Genomic DNA, 23,140 nt, shown 5'->3' with positions numbered 1-23,140 from the left:
TAAAACGCCAGAAATATGCTTTTTGCCCACCCAGGCACTCACCAAGTGCCCCCTCATCTGTACCTGCTCCTACCACTCCCTCGTGGCCTCCTCACCTCCCTTGCCCTCTCCCATCCCCCACAACACTCATTGTTTCTGTGACGCAATTTCAGTTGAAATGTCAGATAGCCGCCGTTATACCCCAGGGTATACCCGAGGGTATTTGAATATTGTTTGAGCCTTGTGTTGCAAACTCGGTCCCTAGCCCCCCTCCTTCTCCCAAATTTCACTTGGTGTCCTTTTGCCCCTCCACCCCCACCTCTAACCTAATGGCATTTGCATGTTTTTTGACCTGTAAATGGCTTTTTCTGCGTTTTATTTTCCAATAACCTGCGGTATAACCAAGGGTGTCTCTCGAATCAAGAAATAAGAAATGCCGGCTTTTTAATTTATAAACACCCGGATTCACAATGTACCATGGTAGATACAGCTATTTATTTTGGAGATGCGGGCACCCCCTTCTCCATCAAATATTTTAAAAAGTACTGGACAGAATAACCCCAATAGATTTCCTTTGTAACTCTGACTCATCTTAACCATAGTGCGTTGAACGCTGCCCTATAATATGTATGGTTGCTATGGAAAGGTAAGTAAATGGAGGAAAAAACAGGGAAAGACGAGGAAAAGGGAAGGGCAAGGCAAGGGTGGGATAGGGTGTGGCAAAGAAGGGCATGGGAGCTGGAACCACCAGTCAAAAAAATATATATTGCCAGACAAAATGTCAATTTTGCTCTTTTTCACAAAGCTGTGGAAAAAAGGTCACAACCAGTACATACAATCGTCTAATGCAAATGGTCATGTATGTCAATACCTCATAATAGGTCTTCAACATGTTCCTTTCATACCAGTCAAGACATGTCCTGAGGTTAGTCTATGTTAACATTCTTGGCATCTGAATGATACGATATATTTCAGAAAGCTGAACCCTGAGCATCACAGGTGTAACTCTTTGGAATACCCTCTCACCTCATAGTTCTAAAGAGCTATCACTTGTATGCACCATTTCCAGCCAGTACATGCTTCCGATGGGTGCCAATCTACTCACCTGCTGCATCTTCAAACAGTCAGGAGACCTTGACTGACTCCAGCAGTGTCTTGATAACTGGAAAGCACTGAACACTGCAGGACCCCAAAGAGTTACCCTCTCACACCTCTGTTGGCAGAAAATAGCGTAATTTGGACCCAGTGTTCCTACTATGTTCCTCATCAGTCAATCGGAAGTGGTGAGTGCTTCCATCTGGAAGTATTTGTTCATTCCCTTTACTTGAATGCCTTCGAGGGTCTATCAGAGGGGTTTTGAGATCCTATCCGTGGCCGCCTTTTCCATCCCTGTGGTGGACTGGGACTAAACCTGTTAGACTGTCCTGTCCCTCCTCCTCCTCCTGTCTCTCCTTCAATGCACCCCAACCCTCCACGCTTTGAGAGGGTGAAAAGTACTACCCCAGCCCTCTGTAATGCTCTGCCAGAACCTCCAGACATCAGGGATCCTGTTGCAGAAGATTAGCATTGAAGCAAGTGCAATTTTGCAGAACACTTGCACCCAACGCTGAAAGTGTCCAGTGCAATTACAAGTTTTAAATGCATTTTTGCTGTATAGCCATTTCTACCAGTGCAAAAAGGCATTGTACCGGGGCTAAGTTTCTGTAACAGAGGAGGGGATCTCTGTAAAACACCACTGGAGAGACCATCAGCGTGGGGGCTGTTTTTTTGTGCCCTGACATAGACAGGATATTGGCTAGGGGCAATGCACCTTCTTTTTTCCATGGAAACGACGTGCAATTTCTGAAGACCAACATATGCAGGTACTCATGACCTCCACGCCCATTGTGTATATCATGCAGTGCTGCTTGTTAATAGAGACCTGTCTATACCACTGCTCTCAACAGCAGTGGTTGGCTCCCCATGGGGCAACAATAAAAAAAAAAGCATTTCAGCCAGGGGTGTTGCTAGGTCTGGAAAAAGATCTGGGGCTATACTAATGTTGGGACTGTTGGCACTCTGGACTAGCTAGCCTTTTGGTTGTATCCCCAAAGCTTCTATCTGGGGCTCCAACCAAACCATCCAGGGCTATAGTGGCCAACACGGCGGAAGCACCTCAAAACGCTTCTCTTTGCTTCTGCCTTTTCTCCTCCTCTCCTCTGCTGACCTCTTGGCTATAACCAGAACTGCACTGGCTACCTGGACACCCTCTGATCAGGTCCCTCCCCCGCCAGCATCACACACTGTTATGCTTGAGCTAAAACTTGGCGCTTATGCGCAGTGCATTCTGGGGGCACTCAGAGCTATAATGGATATTTATTCCATGCCTCAGTGAAAACTGCACTTGCTTTGCTAATAAACATGCTTTCAATGTTATTTGTTGCTGAGCCTGGTATGCAGGCCTCACTCAAGGTCACTGTGCTGGGAAAGGTGCTAGGATCCGCAGGTGCTGCCTTGTACCAGATATAAAAAAAAGGGGTTTATGTCTTGCTCAGGATGAGTTATGGAATTGTTTTCTGTGGTGCTTTAGAAGAGGGAAGCTTTGCTCCTTGGGGGTTACTGTCGGTTGACCTGGCCGGCAACCAATGGTCACTCAGCAATGCGCAAGCGCTAATGCCAGAAGGTTCGAGAAATTGCCACCCCTTTTTGAGGAGGGCATATATGCAGAGCTCTGGAGAGGACAGGTGGAAAAAACACAAAGACCTCAGTCGGAGGGGGGACGCCTTGTTCCGTCCTTCCTGTGGGCTGTTGTTCTCTCTGCCTGGCTGTTACCGGGGTCTTCCAGCCGCTTATGGCGAGATGAGGGATTCAGTTACGCCCATGGTGATGTATTTTCTCTTGAATTCTCTATCCTTTCTGTGATTTATTTCTGTTTTATCACTTGTTGCTTCTTAGCTATGAATAAATAGCCATATAAGTGCTCATTATTTTGCTAAATGCGTATCTGGTCTACCTGCTTTCAAAGTATTTGCTCTGCTCTGCAAATGTACTGGTGATAAATAACTGTCCGTGCACTCTTGGCGAGCAATACACACACCTGCACTGCCTGCCTGGCAACCCCCGCACTTGGGACTGTTTCTGTATCCCTACAGTTCCCCCATCAGCCTTTGACACCTGATGTCTGCACATACCCTTGCACTTGTCGCATGCTGGCCATTGCTTTACTTATTGTTATTAGCTATTCCCATGTACTGCACTGTCCCTAACCCCTTCCCACGCACTTGCACAATCTGAATGACACCTGGCCTGGTAGGATCGTTGTCTGTCCTACCTTTTTTCCCCTTCCCTGCCTCATCGCGCCTTGAATCACTTGTGTATAGGCGCATTATAAATACCATATCATATCATATCAAAGCCCCCCGGCACTAGCAACGCCTCTGCATTTCACTGCATGGTAGACAGGCAGGATTGTGCATTAGGATCTGCTAGAGCCCCGCTCCTAGCCCAGCCACTGGACACCAACCCAATACTTCCTAACCCTACAGATTTAGGCAGTAGGCTACTGCTTTTTAAGCAGTCCTACCGCCTACAGATTTGGGTGACAGATCCTACTGTTTTTTACAGTGGCAGGTAATGTATGTGACTCTAAGGAAGGCTGTAGGACAAAGCATGTGACACATTAATTAGTCTGTCTGTACAGTGGGCTGGTAGGTGATTACTTTCATTGGGCTCAGGCCAATCCACTGACCTGACAGCTACGTGACTCATTGCTGCACTGTTGCCAGTACAACCCTTAGGTGAATCACCAGTGAAGGCAAGTGTCCGAGCATAACACCATCACACAGCATGTGTCTATCAGACTGAGGGGGTATCAGTCTCCATGTGATTCAGTGTTCAACTTGCACTGCAGGAATACAAATGTGTTGCCCAGGCTGCTGCTAGAGAGCAGTGGCAAATGTTGCCTACCAGCTCTGTTTGATTACCGTCTGCGAAATTAGGAATTTGGTGCTAATTTACCATTCAGAATTATACATTTTTAACATTTTAACATTTGATCATCTTTCCATGTGCTGTCTGGTGGGGTGTGTTTTTTAGAATGCTTCAATTGTGCCAACAATGTATGTTTTGTATTTTGCTGTGATGTAATTGTTATGCGAATTATTATTTATGAAACTTGAAAAATCCTACATCTTTTTGGTCACAGAATGTTGGCAAGTATGCAACCCTACAAGCCTCAAGGTGCATTACCACCTTCTGGCCTTTTCACTGCAGGAAAGGGCAGTAATGGGGAGTTCTTCTTACACCCAATTATCACTAGGGGGCACCAGTCAGCAACTCCCTGCGTTTCAATTAAAAGACACAGGAAGGGATCTTCTCCAGCTCTCCCTGGAAAGCAATGGCTTCTCTGTCTCATCTTTCTAGCAACATGCAGCCTGGAGCACAGTGGGGACTTGCAGGGTCATCTTAAGCTTTTTCGGAGCCCTGTGCATGGACATCTTTGCCCCCCCCCTCAATCAAACCAAAGGAATTAAGTGATCAAGTATATCTGGTGGCACCCTCCCTCACCCACCGTGAGCAAAACCCCACCTCGCAGCATTCAAAATAAGCATGTTAAGTCCCCTTACCCTCTTCATTCTTGCTCTAATCAGATTGATAAACAAGTAGCATTTGAAGGCCAACATTAGCAATCTACAAGAGGTTAATTCTGTTCTATTATAGAAACAGGATACTTTTTATTAATAGCATCCGGGAAGATATGCAGCCTATAGTATTAATGCAGAACTGTATTTAAACGGTACATGTAACCCAGAATAGGCAGAGAACTCAATTTAGCTGCTTCAGAGAATGCAAAAGTGTTCAAGCATGGATAGAGTAGACCAGTTGTAAGGAAGGAGAAAGCTACACATACCATAGCATGGATAGTGGAGGCAGATTAGAAGCTACCAGGAAGGTGCCTCTATCCAGACAGACTGAGATTAGAAGTGGGACACGGTTTTCAAATAGCATTGCCATTAGAGATCAAAGGAACACGTGCCTGTGGTGTGCAGTATATCAATGCTCACTATTATAGTGGAAGCAACCCTACAGCCAGTGAAACCATGAGTGAGGCTTTTATGAAGATCATACCCTGAGAAGGAAATCACACTGAGGGGCTGACAATTTTGAAAGGTTTAAGGACTTGCAACACTGAGAGGTTAGGCAATACAAGATTAAATGAGATGCCCATGATCACATATTGCTTAAGGGGTGAAGCTGGGATTTGTGCCAACTCTGCAATTTCTGCATTTGAACACTTTTGTTTCCAGCTCTTACCATGTACTAAAACAATCTCATTTTATAAAACTGACTTGCAAAGTACACAAATCACATTTCCAAGCCTGACAATATTTAAAACCAAAACATTACAGAAGGGTGTTACGCAAAATGCAAATGATTCTGGCTACATTCTATCCATCATCAAGGGAAGTATATAAGTACCAGAATACCAATCAATGTGATTTAACAGATTTAATCTAGGTATGTCTTTTGTACTTTTAAGCTTTAAATACTTCCAAAACAATGGCATAAATGTGCAGAAAAACCTTTGATTTTTATACAAAAAGCAAAACGTTTTTTGTGTCAAACAAACAGACCTTAAAACATGCTTGCTCAATGCCTATCCCATCTGGTCTGCTCTCTCCTACCACCCCTTCCACTCAAATGGCCTACATAAGAAAGATCAAGTAATGAGCTAAACGATGCCACCAGCATGCAAGAAGGCAAACCTCACAGAAGACAGCACAGTAATGCAAGATATATATGATTTGACCAGGATCACAGTATCGTTTGCTGGCAAAGCCAGGATACAAGTATGAACACTTTTGCTCATCTTTGGAGGGGATTGCCTAGGTTTTAGAACGCCCCATCTGAACAAACCAATTTCTAGTCCTTCACCATACGAATGACATGTTAGTTTTCATAGCAACCCCTATCTGGTGCAGGAACATTTCTGATAATAGCACCTCTTCTGCTGAAAAACCAAGTACATATGCAGGTAGGTTTATAAACTTCAGACATAGGAAAGGTTCAGCCAGCCTTGCTGCAATGTGCTCTTCTAATCTTTCATATGAACACACATCTCTGCAAAGTGTGCTTAACACACTGAGCTAATGTCTGAGCCATTGTGGCACTCAATTTATCAATATGGATTTCAACTTTGGCTATTGCACATGATCAACATAATTCCCACAAGAAGGAAAGAATGCTACAGAACTTGTGCAGTACGGAACACACAAACTATGTATTCCACAGTGAACACAGAAAGCATTACATGATTAATTGATGAAGACAGAATGTACTTGTCAAAACAGACAGACAATGGGTTTAGCACCTCAGGAGCATGCCATAAAATCTCCTGGCGTGTGCTATTTAAGACTGGTGAACAATGGAATCTTACTTTAGATCAGGCAGCCTTGTGGGGGCCACCTCCAAGGTGGGGGCCCTGGGCAAGTGCCCCTTTTGCCCTCCCATAAAGACGTCTCTGGGACTTGTTCCAACCTGAGGTCACCTTTTTAAATGTTAAATACAGCAGTATGAATGCCATAAAGGTTGCTGAAGTGATAAACAATACCCGAAACACCGGCTTGGCCTATATAAGGTAATAATAGTACGAAATCACCTGGGGATATTTACTCATGATTTACACATTGTTTGGCTTTCTCCTTCTAGATCAAACAATTAGTGCATTATTATGTTTGTTCATGCTCCGTGCTGACCTCCCGAAGGCTCTCATGGTCCACTGGCTGTGCTGGAGCTCTTGAAGCTGAAGGTACGCTGATTTACTGAACCATGCGCACTTACAATGAGATCTGCAAACAAGATGGACGCCATCTGGAAAAACGGAGTCCGCCCACAACTGAGTTTTTCCTTCCGAGACACTCAATCAAAATATATACAGTTCCAGGGATAAGGCGCTAATATTTGACTCCTTCAATACGGCAGATGTTGTTCAAACTTTCTACCCTCGGTTCATAAGAAGTTGAGGGTGCTTTGGGGCAGCTAGGCACGCAAAGGCGGTATGGTGAACGCATGCCACCCTGCGTCTTTCTTTTGTTTGTTTATGCCATTGTAAAATTATTCCAGCTTACTTCACGCTTTCACTCCTTAACTCGGGGACCCAATCCTGCTCACAGACTCAGCAGAGCCGTTGCCCTTCCCCTGAATTCATAGCTCTCAACCATTTATGTCGCAAAAGCGGGTGAAAACACCCGATTTTACTTTTGGCGGGTGAGAGGCCCATTGAAATGAATGGGCGTGCATGAGGTTTGGCGGGTGAGTCCGCTGTTTACCAGGCGGGTGACACCCGACAAAAGCGTGTGAGTTGGGAGCTATGTGAATTACTCCATGCTGTATTTCCAAACATTTCATGTTAACCCTTAGGGCCCCACATACAAAACCACGGGCATCCCTATTTGGAGATGGAAATGGATTGGGTTCTGCAGCAGATCGTTCTTCTGTGCCATGTATTGAAAGGCACAGTGGGGTGGGTCAGTATTGACGAGTAGGGGACTAGCTCCCAAAACAGGCCTGGGAAAAATGTTGGTCAATAAGCGTGTGTTCAATACACCATGCATTTTATTCACGACCACAAGATTAGCCCACCCATAAAATAATCTTTAAAAAAACCTTTTAATTCTAAAGGTCATATAATCTTTCAAGGTGGATTAATGTTGGATATAGCATTTTTTAAATTTGTGTACATTTATTTTACATTTGTTTAATCGCATTTAACCCACAGCCATCCAGGCGCTCGTTGCAGAAAAGAGGGTGAGAACAGTGGGGATAGAGGGGTGGAAAAAAACATTAGGTAAAGAGCCAAGTCTTCAATTGTTTCCTAAAGGCATTGTAGGAGAGTTCTGAGCGTAGGATGGGAGGAAGTGTGTTCCAAAGCGTGGCAGCCATGACGGGGAAGCTGGAACCCCCCTGTTTTGGTACGCTTGAACCTGGGAACGGTAAGGCAGTGGCTGTTTGTGATGGACCTGCCCGTGCCTCGGACCGCCCCACACACTCACACGCATGCATGCACACAGTGAGAGAAGCGGACACATGTCTGTGGCTGTTGGGGTCCCGGCGGCAACTGCCGCACGGGCTGTCTTTATTGCATCCGCGGATGCGCGTCCTGGAGTGAGGCTCGCGCATGTGCGCCTTCGATCAAAGACGGAACACTGTTGATGCTCTGTGACGGCCTGGAGGAGCTTGTTTTTGTGAGCCTTTGGGATACGTAGGAAGGGGCCGTGTTGGTGAGGCAGCGATGCGCAATGGTGAGGAATTTCAATGTAATCCTCTCTTTGACAGGGAGCCAATAGGCTGTTTTTCTTGCTTCAGAAACAGGGTCATGCTTACCCAGGTCGAAGGCTGCACAGAGAACATTGTTTTGGATAGTTTGGAGTTAGTTGAGGTTCTTTATGGAGGTATCGCAGAACAGTGCGTTGCAATAGTCAAGTTTTGAGCCTATTGTCGACAGAGAGGAAAGGCTTGCTGGCATCAATGAGTTTGGTGGGATAGGCAGCGTAAGAGGCAATGGCATGAATATAATACTGATAGTCAATCGTAAAAATACATTCTTCATCAATGGAACAAATTCAGGGAAAGACTACATTAGGGAATCTGCAGAGATCTGTAGTTGTCGGCAGAAACTTTTGTGTGACAGTGGAGTTGTTGGAGGTCTGATCTTGAAGTTACACCCTCACATTTCCAAACATCTGCACGCAAGCTATAGCAAAATGAGCAATTTCATGTCTGAATGTTCTCAAAGTCTGGCGACACCCAAATTACGTCCCTGCCCCCCCATTTCTGAGATCATGATGGAGAGGGAGGTGCACGAAGAGACTATTGAGGAAGGGGACTTGCGTTCGGGCACCCCTTCTATGTTGACAGAGTTGTTGTCTGCTAATGGCTCAGGCTCTTTGAATGAGGAAGGCCACGCTCCTCTGCACCACACTCTTAGAGAAGCAGATGAAAGAATAAACCTTTCGGCGCTAACAATATACGTGCTGAACTTTGTCCTAATTGTTTTCGTGGAATTGTATGACAACATTCGAGACAAAGTCAGGGCACATACAATCACCTTGAGTGAAATTAATCTGAAGTTGGAATTGATGAATACCTCTGCTAGATGGGGGAAACCCATGCCCAATTCCAAAACATCTCATGAAGGAAGTGATGCATTATTGGTCATTCCACTGATGGCGTAAGCATTGATATCAATATAATGAAGGTGCAGCTGGAACGTGGACTGCTATCCAAGAGGAAATCCCAAAATGTTAAAAAAAGCAGTGGTACTATGAGAAACCCGGGTACGTTTCGACTGTCTTTACATCTTACAGAAACTGCAGCAGCGAAAGCCATGGCAAAAGCAGCAGATTAGGGCCCTCATAGTGATCAGCTGGACGTGGGCACAGTTGCTTCTTTAGCATTGAATACACATAGTAACAAGCAAAATGGCAGCGATCAAATGACGCAGACGTTACCATTGAATGGTTTAGTTAGCGCCTCTTACAAAGACTGCCTACTTGGAGCTCCTCCTGTCGTCTCTTCTTTGTTAGTAGATCGGCTTCCAGTTCACTCTCATTTGGGTGTTTTAATGTCATCTGAGAAGGGTAGCCGTGCACAATGCAAGTGGAATATGGGCATGCTTAAAAATAAGGGATTGAGTGTCCCAAGCAAACCTAATACGTCTACTCAATGCTCTAGTGATTATGAATCTTGGAACTCAGTATGCACAATTAGTTGCTCCAAACTGGTGTTGCCCTCCCTCCCCCACCGAGATAATTGTTTATTTTCCACTTGTGGCTATATGTCAAAAACATTGCGAGTCAGCTTTCCAGCTAGACACTTGCCCTATCTGATTTTAGAGTTTGTTTTATGTGCAGGTATTCAGCTCTTGTTAAATCGTTCAAACATCTTAGCTCTGTTCAGTTAAATCCTTGTTTTAAGACTCATTTCAAGTAGGTATATTGAAGTGGTGGACTTCTTTGACAATTCAAGAACTCACATTGTAGCCATAAAGTTTCCATCTTGAGCAGTATATGCACTACTCATTGAAGAAGTTGAGGCATTGGGCTACGATCTGCGCCCTAGCCCTTTGAATACTGTGTTGTGGGAAACCAAAGTTTTCTGAAGTTAAAATGCAAAACGATTTTATGAATCCTGGTGCAGAGATGAAAATGGCATGTATTAATGGGAACAACACTAGGAAGGTTTGCTTTTTAGATATATCCAATTCACAGGTCCAGAAAGAGGAGGTTTGGTCATGGCTGCCGGCGGTCTCGTCTGTACAAAACAAATTAAAGGTGGGGGGAAGGCATTGTCTTATATATATTGATCTTATAATGAAATGCTGTGCTAGGATAACTTTTTCTATCATGTAATGTGAGAGGATATTACAAATTGACTCATGATTGTAAGCTTACTTAGCTGTCTTCAGAAATGTCTAAGCACACAATTCTCTTTTTACAGGAGACCTGTTCCCAGAAACATCTAGTCTGGGATGGCTTCCAGATTTTTCAGCAGGAAACCTCCAATTCTCAAGGTGTTAGACTGTCTGAAGGTCTTATTATAGCATTTAATCATTATCTTAGTCACACTAGCATAATTGTCTCGAATAGTATTACGGGATTCTAGTAGTAAGAATGAGCATCAGCAATGGGGACAGGCTTTGTGTGTGCTTGTGCTCATTCCATGATAAATTATTTTATTTATTCATTGAGGAGACTGCTGAATGTGTTTAAGGTTGATTCACTGGAGAGGGAGATTATTTTGGCAGGTGATCTGAACTCCATTTGCGCTCCGGATCCCAAGTGTGTAAAGGTGGATCTTGCCTCGGGGTTGGAACATCAAAGGTGTAAACAAGAATCTGGGAGACATTGGTTATATTTATGTGGTGAAGTGAACCTCTGTATCCTCAATGGTAATGTTACTGAGGATATTCCCAGCCAGCCAACAAGCCACATGGATGATTTATGCTCATGGTTTGAGTATGTGCGTTTCTGTGAACATCTTTTCCACAGATGAATTCAATTGGAAATGACGAAACATCCTGAAAGTGATCACTGCAAGTTGGTAGCTACCATTAGAGGGGCTTACAGGTTATGTTATTCCTATTCTTGTAGAAATCCGGAGGTTCGCAAAAGAAAGTCTCTCATTTTCTGGAACCCTAAGTGGGTTGATGTTTTTAACTTAGAAGTTTGCTGATTCTGGTGTTCGTCTACACCAGGGGAACAGTTTATTGTTTTCTCCCCAGACACATTCTCCACGTTTATTGACAAAGGCGTTGGAGAAATTAATAGGCAGGGGCAGAGCAATAATTCTAGTACTTGTGCTCACATACATGATGAGGTTCCAGAGAGTCATAAAAAGCTACTCAGACAGGAGATCAAATCAACCAACAGCAGATAGATTGACCCTGGGTTGAAGGAGGGCAACATTAGGAAACTGAAGCAAAGTTACAATAACTGGGTCAAGGCACACAGATACCTGCTGATGCAGAAAGATGGAGAGTGCATGCTAGAGGCTATTCTGACTAATAATGCTAAGAACATTTGGACACTTGTCCAAAATAAGAACAGCTTCCAAGCTGATATGCAAACCAATTTGATTGCGGAAGAGCTATGGATAATGTTTGTTACTCATCTTTCTAAAGGGAATCAGCTAAATCCCCCTGTGAGCTGTAACAAGGCCTGTTTCCAGGCTGTGCCAGCGAAGGGAGGGAGTCCACCCCAAACATTCCCTGGTGCTCGCGCGGGTGTGTACAGACCTCCTCCCCTCCCCGCCTTACCTATGATGATGACGATGAACACTGATGGAGGAAAGCCACAGCAGAAGGCAGTAGAGGGAATCCACCAGGCAGCAGCTGTTTGCACTTTGTCACAATAGACAACCAGCAGCATAACACCGGCCCCACGAGAAAGGGGTGCAGCAAAGTCTGCAGGGATCTACACAGCATTAGGAAAAGGAGGCCTTATTAATGAGGCTCCCACCAGCTTACCAGAGACATTAAGATTGAAAGGCCCATCAAAAGGCCTTATAAAACAGGGACTCCAGTTCCTCAGAAAGTCTTCCACTTTCCTTGCTAGAGATACTTCTAAATCCTCCAGAAGCACTGCCCCTGCCACACCCCCTTGAGCCAGGTAAGTGATTGAACAGGGTGAGTATCTGAAGGGTGAGACTCCTCTCTGAAACTAGCCGCATCACCCTAGCCAACGCACTCATACTATCGAGACTGCACTATTGCAACGCAATTTGTGCGGGCTCTAATAAATACATCTTAGACAAACTACAAAGACTCCAAAACAATGCCCTTAGAGCAGCTCTCAATATTCCTAACACAGAGCACATTTCTGCATTCAGAAGAAATGCTCATTGGCTCAACATAAAAGACAGAGTCCTCCTCAAAACACTATCCCTGACCTCCAAATGTCTAAACAACGTTGCGCCCCCGTATCTTACAGAGAGAATCAATAGGAAAACCTCTAACCGACCCATGAGATCAGCCAACGCCTTCACCCTTGAGACTCCCAGGTACAAACTGAACACAGCTGGCGGCTCCAGCTTCCCAGTTACGGCTGCCCAATCCTGGAACAAACTCCCACTTGAGCTCAGAACCGACCAACCCTACCCCGCATTCAGACGAAAACTCCTAGCATGGCTATGGTTCAATGATGCCTAAACCCAGCGCCAGAGGTACCTCCCAAACCCAGACAGCGCACCATACCTCCCACCAACCGCATATATGCCTTCCCACCACCAGCAGATACTCTAACTTCTTCTATCAGTAACCTGATCACCTACTACAGTCAATCGAACTGATGTCTATGCCTGTACTACAACCTGTATGTAAGCCTGTTTTGTATATAAATACTGTGCATGTAAATCCTGTATATTTTAACAATGTGTAACTAAGCTGATAAGTATCCTTGTAATGCTTGCGCCCAACTACCTCTGGGACTCGGCTGCGCCATATCAAATAAACAAACAAACAAACAAACAAACAAACAAACAAACCATGGGAGGGGGGTATTTAAGCAGGTGCATGCGATGTGTGTGGTGTGGGTTAGTTGGGTGAGGACAGGCAGTGTAGAGGATATCTTAGAGACCAGAGGAGGCAAAAGCAGAAACAGTGCAGAAACTATTGATGAGAGGAGGTCTGTGGAGTGTTTGGGTGAGACAGAAAAGAGTGCAAGTAGGAAATTAAGAGCAGGAGCAGAGGTAGTGGTGGAGTTTGAAGTAGTAGTTGGGAGTAAAGATAGAAGGTGTCAGGAGTAGTGAGGGAAGTGCAGAATTGGTAGAGTGGTAGTCAGTAGTAGAAGGGTGAGCAGGGCACCATATCCATTGAGAACAGTGGTAGTAGAGAGGTAGTGGTAGTAGCAGAGTAAGGAGAGTAGGAGAGTTAGAGCGGGAGGCATAACAGGAGACGGTATAGTAGAGTGAGAGGGAGCAGGGAGAAGAAGGGACAGAGCTATAGAACAGTTGCAGATACAAGTGGTAATAGGAATAGGAGTGAGAAAGGAAGTAAGATTGAAGGGTGGAGGTAGAAAGACGGAGTGAGAGTTTGGAGGGACAGTGACTTGGTGGGAGGAGAACAGCATAAGGGAGCCGTATATCGAAGGGTCAGGAGTGAGAGGGTCTGAAAGAAGTGAGAGTGATGCTAGGCGAATGAAGGTGCCATTCTTTGTTTCCTGAGACTACTAAGCGGGGATAGAAGAAGGAAAGCTAGAAGTTCCCTAGGGAGTCTGGTAGACAACGTGTTAGGGTTAACACCTGATGTGTAGAGAAGTGAAAGTCAGATAGGGTTACCAATCGCTGTGCTACTAACAGCTCGGTAGGGACGTCTGGGGTTGGGAGGCGGGATCCATGCCCAGCGAAGACGACAGAGGAAAGACCTGCCTTAGCGCCAACCTCAAAGGACCCAGAAAGCCCAATGAATTTGGGATCACAAGCCATTTTGACCATTTATTTTTTAATAAACACACTTGGACTTTTTGTTAAGACTCAAGGTGATTCTTTTGGATGGGACCCCCCTGGCACAGGTCTCTAGTAGTCAGCATTGGGCTCTATTTGTTGCAGAATAGCTGATCATGAAAGTCCATTTCGAAATTCATGGGCTTCCGGGGCCAAATGGGTTAAGTAATAGGGTGATGAAGGCAGGCCTTGAATCTGGGCTTCAGAGCTTTTCATACTCTTTAAACAAACTCTGCAGTCTAGAAGAACTCCTGTGATTTGGAAAACTTCTACCATCATCCCTATTTTTTAAAAAGGGAGGCCGCACTAGTCCAGCAAGCTACTGTCCCATCGCCCTCATGGACGAGGGCAGTGAAATCTTTTCCGCCCTGATGCTTAGGGAAATAGAAGTCTGGCTGTTGAAAACGAATCATCTTTCAGACTGGTTTCAGGAGAGGCATGGGTACGGGGAGTCCCGCCTTTGTAGCTTGCATGTGTAGATTGTACACAGGCTTTTGATATGGTTGCTAAATCCTGCTTATGGGCTAAACTTAAAAAATGGGAGTTCCCGGAACCACTATTGCCTATTTTGATTCAGCTCCATGCGAATACATTGATGCGAGTGAGTTTTGATATGAATGGCACCATGACAAGGGAAATCCCAACAAGCATGCGGCTTAGGGTGGGCTGTGTGCTGGCCCCCTGCTTGTTTAACTTGTATCTATCAGATCTGGGGGACCATTTAAATCCTGTTGCTTTTGTTCTACCTAAAGTACCTGGGGAGCAAATAGCATGGTTCAGCTATGCAGATTACATCCTTTTATTAGATTAGACCTAGATAGGTCTGCAGAGGTTTATCTCTTGCTTTAAAAACTATACACCCATGAATGCCTTAAGCATAAATTCAACTAAAACGAATGTTATGTCCTTTAAAGGTCCAAGAAATAAGCAGGCTAATTTCTGTTGGAAGCTAGGGGATGATAAACTGGATGTTTGCCCAGACCTTGAGATATTTGGGTTGTGTTTTGGTAAATGTGTCTTGAGGCATTGTTCTATATACTAAGGTTTATGAGAAAGGTGCCCAATTCAGTGTTCAAATACACCTCATTGCACAAAACGACTGTAAATTCACCTTAGTTCCACTTTTAAAATGTTATAATCTTAAAGTAAATCCTGCTGTCTTGTACCGGCTAGAGGTCAGCTCTCTCGCTGAAAATTTTGATTTCACTAACTTGCAGGGGAAAATATGGCATAATGCATTAAACCTCCCTAATCACGTCCCAGCTGTGGATATTAGGTTTGAATTTGGATTGCTTTCTATGTACACTACGGTCATTTGGAGGGCAATCAGTGTGTATAGACACATACCTATGGGGGTGGAGACAGTTTATATTACACTTTATTGTCACAGCTGGGACAATCGGGCTCTGGTAGCCTTGCAAATTTCAAAGACAAGTGCCTCAAAGTTGTGCCTGCGCTGAATATGAGCAGCCAGGATCTTTTGATGAATCTGGGGGTGGTGAAAAATGTATTATATGAGCAAGACTGGATTAAAACTTGCGACAGCAGGGGTTCCATGGCTTAAGTTTAGAAAATAAGAGGCATTGGACTATTTCTCCCTATATCAATACATTTCCAGAATATTTAAAAAACATTTTGAGACTTAGGCTAAATCTGCTACACACACGGGAAATTCTGTTTCATTGGAAACTTAGTGTTCATAATAACTGTAGACTCGGTCTCTCGGATATGGAATCTCTGAAGCATATTTGTATTCAATGTCTGGTTTTGCAATCTACCAACCAGCTAATGTTTTCTAAAATCGTGTATGATGAAGGATGGCTTACCAAGGGTGAATTTTGGTACAGCATGTTTAGTGGGAATAATACAGCACTTCTGATTGTGACAGTACATTTTTTAGCCAAGCTACAATTAATTGAGGATTTTTAGAAGAAATTGATTTGTATAGCTATATATGTTTTTTTGATTGATTGTGGTATTTATTGTGATTTGAAGTACTATTTGATTTGATTGTTTGTTGGCTCTTGTTTATTTTATAATTACGAACATCTGTGAATTAGTTGCATAATGTAAGTAGTTGCTGTCCCTTTTTGTGACTAATCACTGCTGAAGGAATCTTATTCTCTATCTGTAGGAACATAAAACTCTGAACCTTTACCAAATCAGCCTTAGTTAAAGGGAATGCCATTCATCCAGTTTAGACCCTTGATGGGTTTGTGAACGGGCTCTTGTAGCCGATAGGTGGATTGTTTTAGAATGGTCATCAAAGGTAGAAAATGAATTATCAACAGTTAGACCTCCAAGAACAAATAATACAAATCAATTCAACAATTTATTGAAAAACATACTAAAAATCGCATAGAGGGATAGACAATACAAAAAGTTCATAAAAAACTCTTAAAACATACACATTAGTGAAGGTGACAAACATATCCTTCTAAGTTGAAGACTGGGTGTTGAATGCACCCGATTCTTTCTTGAACAACCTAAAAGTAGGTAAAAACTTTCTGTTGTAAAGACACTTATTAAGTCTTAATATCGACTTTGAGATCAACTATCGCTAGAAGGAGGGCTCAACATGTTTCTGTCCTCTGAATTACTATGGGACATTCATCAGGAGGTGTCACAATAGCTAGAGTTACAAATAAAAATAACAAACATCCTTCTTTCACTGAAGTCTTGGTCACAAATTGTTGGGTGTAACTGTTGATAAAACATAGAACAAAACAATGGTAATCTTTATTTGCTCATGTTCCTTAAGACAAACTAAAGTTGCCATGGCGAGAAAAGGTATGTAAGTTACCTGGTCCAGCAAGTGGAAATGGTCCTCCATGGTTGGGTGTCCTATAATGGACTTATCTTTAAACTAGTAGAGAATCTTAATTTCATCTGTAGGCAACCTAAAAATTAATTATATAGGGGGACTATAAAATCAAAACACGAGAAATTCCCACTGCAGAGCGCTTACTCTTTCTCTTTAAAAAGCTCTTCATCTTACCTCTAAATAGATGACTACTATTTGTGGAATCGTAGGTACCAGTATCTTGTTATAGGGATGCACTATGCTCCTACAATGACCTCCTGTGTTTCTTACTAGAAAGATACCAAGTTGAAAAAGAATGTGGGTGTAATTCCGGTAGTGGCACAAAGTAGAACTAAGATCATATTCAAGCCAAGAGTCTTACCTACAGGTGATTAGCTAGGTTTCTTAATCATGCTTTCTCACGGCTCAACACAAAATGGCAAGTGGTACCATAGGTCCAACAGAACCGCGTATGAAGCAATGTCGTAGTTATCCAGACAGCTCTCTTTGGCGGGGATCTGTGAAGTATGGATAAACCCGTCAGAGCCCAAAAAGTAGTCACAATTGCTCAAACTCTGAGATTCAATAATGCTTAGCATCGCAGACTCGGTACGGGTCCTGAAAACTTGAAACCTAGGTCATACCTTAGGTTGTGGATCAGTGGTATTACCAGAGTGTTCACAAGACACAGTGTAATGTAATGTCTTGATGGGTCACAGGTCTGGGGCAACGGCGTAGTAATCCACTCTGTTCTCTGTAACAGGAACCTGTAAGTACAATATGGAACAAACCGTTAGTGTCACTTTCGTACTAAACAACAGTAAACGCAGGGGCTCTAATTCTAAGATTCAGTATTATGGTCCTCAAGGCTGCACCAAAGGCTTCTAGCCTTTTAGTCTTATCTTAGATGTTTGACAAAACTAGATTAGCGCGGTACGTTGCATACAATCTTGTCCAGGATCACAGGAAGCTCTGGCGTTCGGTCCTCTTAAATATCATAAATAGTGTGGAGCTCGGCGACTCCGGATGTGAAAACACCGGAAAAAACGGACGTCCATCTTGGAAGTATGAGAGTATACAATTAGTCCTTTTTTTGTTTTTACAACAGTGAGTTCCCAGATCATTGTGTAATCATGGAAAGGACCAAAATCACATCTACCGTTCCACAACTGGAGCTGAAAAATCGGGGGAGGCCCCTCCCATGCTGTGGTTCTATCTTTAAGTGAAATGACCCGTGTAGGGTATAAAGTATAATGTCGTGTACATATGGGGCTTGGTGATCTACCAAGCCTTCCTAGTTAAGGGAAAACCTCCTCAAAGTGGCTGGCTAGTAAAGTTAATAGCCAGAGTGCTAGCCTGGTCTCCATATGTAAATGAGCCTGCAGGTGGCTCCCTAGTTGGGAGAGCAGGACATGAGCCATAATCTTAGTTTTAGAATGGCTAATGTTTTTATTCCAAACTATCAAGCACTTTAACCACATTGGCACTTTTTGAAGTCTACTGTTGTTTAATTGCTTGAAGGGGAATAGGAAACAGTATTTTAATTTTGTTTTTATTGTACATTTTGGGACTGCTTTTCATTTTATTATTTGCTTGCTGCGTTCTTATGCTTGAAGTTTCTGAGATGTTATTCTGTTTTGAAAAATATATTGGCTTTAATGGTAAGAAATCTACCGAAATAAAGCTGAAATGAAATGAAATTACGTGTTTATGTTAATGTTTTGTGTAAGGTTTTAATAAACCAATAAAAAAACTTTATTTATACATTTCTGGCAACTAATATGTGATGCCCGCATACAGAATCATCGGCAAAACCAACAGATTTTCTTTTTTATACAGTGAAATAGATTTTGGTGTTGTCGGGTATTTCCATCAAATGCCAAGGTACTCACATTGCATGAAAAGTACTCCCTTTATATGCCAGGTAATCACATGGCAAGCATTACCACCAGTAATCATCACCAGTTATTCCCCTCACGTTGCCAAGCAGTGTCATTAAACGCTCATGTACTTGCATACCATTTAAAGCAGTGCCATAAAATGACATGTACTTCGATACACATTCCTGTTGTGCCACCAAATGCCACATTTACATATTGTATGATAGGCATTTCTATCACATGCACAGGCACTAAAATCATATGCCAAGTAGTGCCATGAAGACACATCCCTACCAGATTATCAGAGTTACCAGCACTGTCCTAGAACTTCTGGCATTTCACTGGTACTTGCTGTTTGGGAAACCTACTGTTTTACATAGAGAGGAGTATGCCTTTACTTCTTGAGGTCTTGTGGCTAAATTGGAGACCATGGTGTTAGGTGTCCTGGCATCAAACATTGACTCTTCTGTTTGACCATATGTGCAATCCTGGAAGATCACTTTACCTTCATGCACCAAACTTTACTTACTTTCCAAAACTTGGAGCACTTTAAGTGGGCTAAATGCCAGCTTATGAATATAAGAAATAGATGAACTGCAATTAAAACAGAATGGCGAGGTTTCACATGTAGCCTTGTGTGTGTGCATGTGGGATATGTTTACAGCCAGTATTCTTCACAGGCCATATGTATTAAATACAATATTAACCAAGTGTTTTTTCCATGAGTAAGTCAAAAGAGTAGGGAGACAGATTACTCTGCAGTGTGCAATATAGGAATAGTCACTGTTATAATAATGCATTGAGCAATACCACAATGAGGCTTTTTTCTAAGAATGTACATGACATGGTGACCTAATTTCCTTCTAGTGACTGGCAATTCAGAAAGGTACGGCAAGAGAAAATGACTTGCTCAGGATCACACACTTTGGGTAAGTGGTGCAGCAGCAATATAGGAACATGAACACACAATTTCCAAGTACTAGTTGTAAAGCCAGGTACAATTATTTGTGAATGTTTTGTTTCTTGAACTAAAATAATACTTAGTTTCATGGAGCTTGCTGATGACCACTAATGAGGGTGCAATGTGCATGTGGATGCCTGCATCCTTGACAGCTGCTTGTATTTGGCTGATAAAGCTATGCATGGCTGCCCCATAAGACAAGGACAATGTTTCAACAAAAATACACACACTTCAGCTAATGCGCATGCCCACAATACATTGATGCAATGGATTTAAAGTGGAGGTGAACTTCAAGGGAGTGGGTTTGGGGTGGTGCTGTGGCATGTGCGGTTTGTTGGTTGACTTGGACTATTCTACTCTCATGTTTCTGCTAATAAAAAAGTGTTGATGGGGAAAAGACAATAGTGTGATAATACCTTTCTTTGCTTGTACTGTGTTAGCTAAGGACACAACAAAAAGAGTTGATCCAAAAAAAGACAGGCTAACAAAGTTATTTAGGCTAACAATCTTCAGATCACCTCAGGTATAGGAATAATAAAGCTCTTGGAAAAACAGCAAAGCCTAGGAATTCACCTATGGAATGCCTCATCTGTTAGCATCTGTGTTTCTGATTTGTGGTTCCTTCCCAAAGAGCCACGCACTTAAGAGGTTAGACCCAGGCATTCCACGAGACACTGAAAACTATATGCAAGGAAGCGAGAGAAAGAAACACTGCTCACCTGCTCCCAGAGAGGCTTTAAAGGATGTGCTAGTGTCAGTGATGGCATGTGCAAGCCTAAGGAAGGCGGCGTGCTTTAGGCAGAGCTGGTTGAGTGTTCATCTCGACTAAGCCTGTTGTCCACCAGGCCCATCTAGGTTCAAGCTGGGTATATGAAACAGTCTGTCACACATTGGACAACTATATGTAGAAAATGAATAAGGTTGTGTACATTTCCAGTACTGCCTCCAAAAAGTCTGGTTAGACTGAAATAGGGCAAGCCATTTTTCAGGCTGATTCCGTGAGCGAGATAGGTGGTGACACAGTCATCCACATGTTGGGCTTGTGTGACTCTAGAAAGCCAATAGGGAAGGGAAGCGATGAGTCGTGTGTTGGGTCTTTGACTTGAAAAGGATGGGATCAGATTCCATATTGATAGTGTGCTTTTCTACATCTGATTTTTTTAAAAAAGGCAGTGTCTGACATCAGGGATGTCATTTGTGGGTCGCTAGGGGTCGCAACTGTGACACCTGCAAACCCTGTGTGACTCTTGACACTTCATCTGTGACCCATGAGGGCTCAGATGTCAAAGTGAAAGAATTTCTTTTTGAAGTCACTCTGACTTCAAAAATAAATTATTTCCGTCTTGGTTTTCGTAATGGAACTAATTTCTTTTTTAAGTCAGTCAGAGTGACTTCAAATAGAAATTATTTCATTTTAAAATCCGAGGCCCCCTCTTGCCCCAGGACATGGATGGCTCTGTCTCTTGTGCCCTGCTGCGCATGAAACGTGTTTGCTGGGGCATCGGAGCCAGAGTCATGCATGCAGACGAGGAGCAACAAATTCTGGAAGGTAAGGACATTTTTTTTAAAATGTAAACGTGTGTGTGCGTGTGTGAGTGTGCAAACGTGTGTGTACGTGGGTGTATGTATCATGTAATGTGTGTGAATGAGTTCATGATATTTGGGTGGCTGTACGTGCTTGTGTGAGTGAATGGTGAATGAGTGCATGTGTACATGAGCAAGTGGCGTGTGAATGTGTGTGCTTGTCTACCTGGATTACTTTCCAGTACTCTTTATTACTCCTAGTCCGACTCTTACTCGTCCCAGTACTTTCCTATGAAACATTTTGCATGATACGTAAGTACTGAGATGAGGAAGAGGTACATTGAGGTAAGACTGAGCTGAGGAGTTGATTTTGGGGGTTGGGTGAGGAGAATGGGAGGCAAAGAGGGGACGTGTGGGAAGGGTGGGAGAGGAGAGGAGTGTGCTAATACATTAAGGTCATTAACATACTTGCCAGCATGACCCATTCCAATCTGTAGGTTCTTATCCCGTCCTGGTTTTTTCCCTCTGCATTCTGGGATTTGTAGTTCCACTTGTCCTATTATTAGACTCAGACTGCAAGTCCCAGAATGCAAAGGAAAAACCAGGACTGGATAAGCACCTACAGATTGGAATGGGTCATGTTGGCAACTATGCATCAATGATAAAGTAGGCATGATATATATTAGTGGATACACTCGCATTATGGTGCAGCCAGTCTAGTAATTTCCCTTCTGTGGCATGCCATTTCTACTGGGCCTCTATAATAAAGTAAGCATGATAGGTTTTATTGTCTGTCTTGCCATGCATTTGGGTGCAGCCAGTATAGCCTTTTCTTACTGTGTCATGGCCTATTTTCAGGGCAAATACAATGAAGCATCATAACAGTTATAACGTGGCGAGATTTGCAGTTTGGTGCAGCTAGTCTAGCAATTTCTTACTGTTGCTTGACATTTTGTACTGGGCAACTCTGATAACATAATCATGACAAGTGTAATTACCGGGCTAGACTGGCATTTGGGTGCAGCCAGTCTAGCCTTTCTTTACTGTGGCATGGTATCTTTTTCTGGGCATCTATGATAAAGTAAGCATGATATGTGTTATTATGTGGTGAGATTGGCATTTCGATGCCAACCATCTAGCTATGACTTACTGTGGAATGGAATTTTCAACTGTACATCATAAAGGCTACAGCAAACATGATAAGTGTTTATGATTATGTGTCTAGCCTACATTGTGCAGCCAGCTTGGACATGTTTTCTTATGGTGGCATTGCATTGCCAACAGCAAAGTGGTAAGATAGCTCAGCAAGTTGAGTGCTCCCTCCTGCGATGTGTGTGTGATCTGCAGTTTGCAGTTTCAAATTCTAGCGAGGCCATCTCAACCTTTCATTCTTCTGACGTTGATAAATAAGAACCAACTTCGGTTGGAATGATAATTGTATTTAAATATGCACGATGTATAGTGCTTTGGCGAAAGCGCTATATAAATAACAAATAATTATCATGAATCAAAGCATTTATGCTCCTGTTCATTGTTGGTGACTTACATCTATTGAATTATTGGATACTGTAATATCTCAGCAACTGGCAATGTAGGGGCTCTACTTATCAAATAATGACAATACCTGACATGCAGCGATAACTGGCATAATACAGCAGTAACTGGCCATACAATGCTGAAGCAGCATATCTTTGGCAGTGCCTCGGCCTATGTTGATTCTATTGGGTCTTACCCTATGGTATCATGACCCCATTCACGGCATATGAAAGCAGAAATTTTGCTAAAATGTGGTTGGTAGCTAAAATATTCTTGTTTGCTTTAGTACCTATTTAGTATTTAAAATTTGTTTACATTTCTGTACTTTATTTTACGTCTGAAAGCCACTTCCGGTAATGTCACTAGGGTTAAAGAGGAGCTGATGCCATCCAGGTCAAAGGTCATGTGCCATCACTTTCCGTGTTGTCACTTCCGCTACCCCTGGCATTTTGGTGAATCGACGTCTCTGTCGGACATGGA

Source organism: Ambystoma mexicanum, chromosome 6q (assembly GCF_040938575.1).
Source record: "Ambystoma mexicanum isolate Mex_15411 chromosome 6q, UKY_AmexF1_1, whole genome shotgun sequence".
Lineage (NCBI taxonomy): Eukaryota > Metazoa > Chordata > Amphibia > Caudata > Ambystomatidae > Ambystoma > Ambystoma mexicanum.
The sequence above is the reverse complement of the archived record's forward strand: the minus strand, read 5'-3'. Positions refer to the sequence as shown.